Below are 6,000 nucleotides of genomic sequence, written 5' to 3' on the forward strand. Positions count from 1 at the left end.
TTCTCAAAACAACGTAACGAATCTCCCTCTGAAGTTTCGTACCCAAGGTACGAAACACACTGTATATTTCAAAGTGATACCTTTGGAATGTTAGATGAAAGAAAGACTGATCTGCTCACTCAACTCATATTTTATCACGATGAATGAGCAAAATATGAAGATTTTTTTCGAAAGTTGATAGTAGGTATATTGTTTTATTAAAAGAAAAAGTGGGGATTGACGGACAATCGGTAGGTGAGTCCGTTCATCATGCAAGCTACACTGAACTCTTTTCCTCCGACTGAAACATTGTTTGTGAAAAATGCAAATCTTTTGAAAAAATCAGGAGATAATTTCCTTCACATTCAATGCCGGCGGCCACTGTCAGTGACGCCGTCACTAAAAGTAGACCGGTATCGGTGGATACAATAATTATCAGTCACAAAACATCATGCATTTTCAATGTTTGAAGGAAAAAGATATTATTTACCAAATGATAGTTTTTTGTCAATCCTATACGTCGCAAAATGAAAAAGAAATTTTTGAAGCACTAACTGTTCTATTAACCTAGTTTGAATTGAAGTCCATTAGAAATGCATTCTCAATTTAATATTTCTGCAAGATTTTTCACAGATCACAATGTATCATTTTGTTTATTTTATTCAGTTTCAGAATGTAACATTCGTTTGGCAAAAGCATATTTAAACCCTTTTTTTTGTTTTTTGGAATCTAGGATGTTTGGAAAAACCATTAAATATTGAAGTTGCATGATGTCAGTGAATTCCGCCATTTTAGAATAAATTATATTCATTGTGAATGATAATTATAGAAAGCTAACACTTCTGACAAAAGTGAATTCGTTTTTATGATGAAAAAATTGATCATAGAAATAATTTCTATGACGGAGCTGATTTATGTATATTATATACATATATATATATATATATATATATATATATATATATATATATATATATATATATATATATATATATATATATATATATATATATATCAAAATTACACACAATATCTAAAATTTGAAGTTTCCAGAGCTCAAGAAAAATCAGGAGGATATATTAGTGAATAGTGAATATTACTGGAGTTTTTTCCCAACACCAAATCGTTATTTTTACACCTCGACACGTGTTTCGATCACCAAGTGATCATCTTCAAGAGGAAGATAAAAACTGTTTTTTATGGTGTTAGGAAAAAACTCCAGTAATATTGATTACTATTCCAAAGGTTCCAAACAGTATATCACAAGTATTTTTGTAGCGATTAGTATCAAAGAATGAGTAATGAAATGCAAATATACATCGACCCAACGTTTGTCAAAATTATTTGCATAAAAACAGTGCTTAATGAATATCATATCTCATATCCGATGAGAATATGTCGATTTTGTTGAAAAGTAATAGTTGTTGTTTTTTGTATTTTCACAAATTTTTGAGTTGAATACCAAATGATGCAAAATTACTATGGAATGAAAAAATTATTTAATTTTCATAACAAATTTTAATTAGCCGTTAATGAGCGTTAATTAGCCGTTTCTGGCAAACTATTCAACGGATCAACCTGAAAATTCCACAGTATGCATAAGTCAATATGACCTATACGCTTAAAATATTTCAGACGAAGCGTCGTTGTCGGTTCTACTATAAAGTAGCGGCTTCTTTGATTTTTCAAATCGAACACCCCGTATATAATACCATATTATGATTCATTATCACTTCGTCAACAAATTCATATACTATTTCCCTATACCTATCTATTACCGTTTAGAAGATATAAATTAATTTCGATATTTTTTTTACCAAACTTGAACTTTTATAAATGCCGATAATCTTGAACTCTCTTGCACTAAAACGATCGAATTTGAAATGGAGTGGAGTGATACTATGAGGATCTTCACTCCGAGTCATATTTTCATTTGCCTCATACAGGGTCTTCAAAAAATGCAGATACTTTGATCTCATGAAAAAATGAGAGGAACTCAATTTTTTCAAATGGAACACCCTGTATATTTCAACATGTTTGAGCTCTACATCCGATTTCACATTAACTTTGTTTAGATAATACTATTTCTATTTTGAACCGTTTTCGAGATAAACTGTTTCAAACAGAAATTGACATGGTTTCCTTGTTCATCACTCATTTTTGTAAAACAGATTTCGTTTGATGTTTCTCAATCAGTCACAGATAATGAAAAGATAATTATTGAAATACTCCTCAACCATCGAATGAAACTTCTCTTCAAATAATAGTTTTATTAACGATGAAACACGAATTGTAAATAATAAACCCATAAATTAAAGAGTTAATTTAATCGTCAGTGTATTTCAGAATATGTTCAAACACATCTCCACCTCTACTTAAACAAACATGTAATCTCTTCAAAAGATAGTCATGTGTAGCGTTTCTGATCAAGTCTGGAGTCAAACTATTGAAAGCAGTTGTAACTCTCGATTTCATATCTTCCATTGTTGTTATTGGAGTAGAGTAAACCATATTTTTAATGAAACCCCACACGAAATAATCTAATGGATTGCCATCTGGTGTTCTAGGAGGCCAACGAAAAGGTCCATTATTACCAATCCATCTATCTTCGAAGATTTCGGTTAAAGCTTCGCTAACTGAATGAGAATTATGGGGTGGAGCACCATCCATTTGGTACCATACACGTTCTCTTCCTGGTCTATTATTTAAAATCATTTGAATTCCATTCCTCAGTAAATCTTCATATTTTAATGCATTCAAATTATCATCATAAAACTCGATATAAAAAATTGACTCATTCTTTATGGCACGAAATACATTGAATTGCCATCTTTCTAGAAAACCTCTTTGGCGGACAACATGGGGATTTTCTGGCGCCCAATAATGACTGTTGTGTCTATTGAAAACTCCATTTTTTGTGAACTTGGCCTCATCTGTCCATATGATATTGTCAAGTAAATGTTCATCCTCTTGAGTCTTGACAAGTAACCATTCAAAGAATTCCACTCTACGAGGTAAATCAGTCTCTTTCAAGTGTTGGACACAGTAGAACTTATAGGGATGCCATTTATGCTTATTAAGAATTCGACAAATTGTCACGTAGGGTATACCCTCCCTTTCAGCCTCGTGCAGAGGAGCATTTGGAAATGCATGAAAGTATCCCAAAACTGTTATACCATTGTCATCATCATCCACTTTAGTCTTCTTACGAATGATTTTTGGACAGAAGGTTCCATTCAACCTACAGTTTTTTAGTAGTCAATTTATCACATTATTATTCGGCTTCGGAAGTTGTGGATATCTTTCATGAAATACTCGGCATGTTCTACTTGCAATTCTATTGCATTCACCATAAATTATTAATAAATTCAAGAAATCTTCATTACTGTAACCTAATCTTGACATTATTCTATTATAATTGGTAGCTAACACAATCAGTCAAAACCACCAACAAAAGTCTGACGTTAAATAATTGCTTTATTTATTTTTCCAAAGCACACTATTAAAAAATATTAATGTGTACTGTTGTACGTTAGAGACCAATACCTCAATGTATACAAATTGTAACTTTTTCTAAGGTAGGTACATACCAATTTCGAATTGACTGATCTGAGACAGTTAAAAAACTGGATCAAAAAGAAATATTACTTAGTATAAAAAAAAAAAGTTGAATATCCAAAATAAGTGATGAATTCAAAAAAAACGAGCAAGAAAACCACATCAGTTTCCGTTTGAAACAGTTTATCTCGAAAACGGTTCAAAATAGAAATAGTATTATCTGAACAAAATTAATCTAAAATTGGATGTAGAGCTCAAAAATGTTGAAATATACAGGGTGTTCCATTTGAAAAAATTGAGTTACTCTCATTTTTTCATGCGATCAAAGTATCTGCATTTTTTGAAGACCCTGTATGAGGCAAATGAAAATATGACTCGGAATGAAGATCCTCATAGTATCACTCCACTTAATTTCAAATTTGATCGTTTTAGTGCAAGGGAGTTCAAGATTATCAGCATTTATAAAAGTTCATGTTTGGTAAAAAAAATATCGAAATTAATTTATATCTTCTAAACGGTAACAGACAGGTATAGGGAAATAGTATATGAATTTGTTGACAAAGTGATAATGAATTATAATATGACATTATATACGGGGTGTTCCATTTGAAAAATCAAAGAAGCCGTTACTTTATAGTAGGAGCGACAACGCCGCTTCGTCTGAAATATTTTAGGCGTGTAGGTCATATTGATTTATGCATACTGTGAAATTTTCAGGTTGATCCGTTAAATAGTTTGTCAGAAACGGCTAATTAACGCTCATCATGAAAAGCCCTGTATATACTTTCTTTTAATCTCAATTTGTTGCAATACACAACAAATAACAATTGTTAATAAGTTAATATGTGAAAGTTTCAGAATGTAACATTCGTTTGGTAAAAGCATATGTAAACCCTATTTTTTGGAATCTAGGATGTTTGGAAAAACCATTAAATATTGAAGTTGAAGTTCCCAGAGTTCAAGAAGAATCAGGAGGATATATTTTGAAATATATTCAATGCTCAAAACTTTTTGGAATTGTTTAATTATTTTTGTAGTGATTAGTATCAAAGAATGAGTAATGAAATGCAAATATACATCGACCTAACGTTTGTCAATATTATTTGCATAAAAACAGTGCTTAATGAATATCATATCTCATATCCGATGAGAATATGTCGATTTTGTTGAAAAGTAATAGTTGTTGTTTTTTGTATTTTCACAAATTTTTGAGTTGAATACATCTTTTACTCTCAAAATGATGCAAAATGTTTACTATGGAACGAAAAAATTATTTAATTTTGATAACAAATTTTTCCATCACTGCCAACATTTTAATGCAATATAAATGCAATGTTGAAAATATTTTCTTGAATATTCTATATATACTTTCTTTTAATCTCAATTTGTTGGAATACACAACAAATAACAATTGTTTACTCATATTTGAAAGTTAATATCTGAAAGTTATCTAAAAATAAACCATGATGAATCAGTAGCTAGTAAAATACATACTCACTATTTTGTCTGTGTATTTTTTTCTAAAGAATGAATTCACACCTTTTTTCCATCTAACTTCCTAACACAAAGAAGTTTTTTTTATGGAATGAAAAATTAAATCGCACCTCACTATTCGACCTCTCTCAGAGTTGATGTGAAACTGTCCTCGCACACAAACAGATAACGATAAACAATTTGTTTGTGGTTTATTGCAAGATGTCGCTACCACACTAGGGAAGAGCTACGCAGAAATTTCTCCTATTTCACAAAATATTGTATTTACGGGTGCTAGATGTCGCTACACACACTATCGAAGAACTAAGCTGAATTTCGCCTATTTCAAAGTATAATTCAATTTATCTCGGCTAGATGTCGCTTCACATACTAACCATGAAATGAATTGGATTTTCCAATTTCATTTATTTTCATTTGTCTATGAACAGTTCAACAATGGTATATAGGTACATTCCTTAATCCTGTGAAGTTTCAATTTTTTCGACTATTCTCTAAGCTAAGTTGTTGTTCCTTGCAGTAAAGCACATATGAAAGCACTGAATATTATTTATATTATTTGTGTAAATTATTATGTCGGCAGTTCGATCGACATAATTTTTATCGCAATAACCTTTCGAAAATCTCAGATTTTTTCCGTTGTCTTGTTTTTCGGGTTGCTCAACACTAGTTGAAGTGTTTCGAAAATTCAAAAAATTCGTTGTTGTGTTTTGGTTTATATGAAAAAATTGTAAATTTTGAAGATTCGGCTTTCTAGAAAGCCGAAAAAACACTTACATGTGACAGAAAAACTTATGTTTGTATTTTATATCAATTATTTTATTTATATCATAACTACATTTCATGTCATTATATATACTTATTTAAAAAAAGTATCCAATTTAATTGTATTTATGGCTCAGAGATAAATATGGTAACATATCAATTCACTTCAACTTATCCTTATCATGAAATTATAAACCAACAAAAATT

General features: G+C 30.6%; 1 protein-coding gene across 7 annotated transcripts in view; it reads right to left on the minus strand.

Moving 5' to 3' along the window:
• LOC111511426 (uncharacterized protein KIAA0930 homolog) overlaps positions 1-5,237 on the minus strand; it is a 30,301-nt gene extending 25,064 nt beyond the window's left edge. For 3 of the 7 annotated variants that reach the window (XM_074181479.1, XM_074181475.1, XM_074181480.1), the window contains exon 1: positions 5,036-5,191. The gene's annotated coding sequence lies outside the window, so the exon portion shown is untranslated. Of the gene's footprint in view, positions 1-5,031 lie in introns of all 7 variants that reach the window. The other 4 variants (XM_074181477.1, XM_074181481.1, XM_074181476.1 and 1 more) reach the window with 4 other exon arrangements.
• Positions 5,238-6,000: the final 763 nt, after the last annotated feature.

Source organism: Leptinotarsa decemlineata, unplaced genomic scaffold, assembly GCF_025532065.1.
Source record: "Leptinotarsa decemlineata unplaced genomic scaffold, Ldec_3_MD MMD2_tig00026314_RagTag_RagTag, whole genome shotgun sequence".
In the NCBI taxonomy this organism is placed as follows: domain Eukaryota; kingdom Metazoa; phylum Arthropoda; class Insecta; order Coleoptera; family Chrysomelidae; genus Leptinotarsa; species Leptinotarsa decemlineata.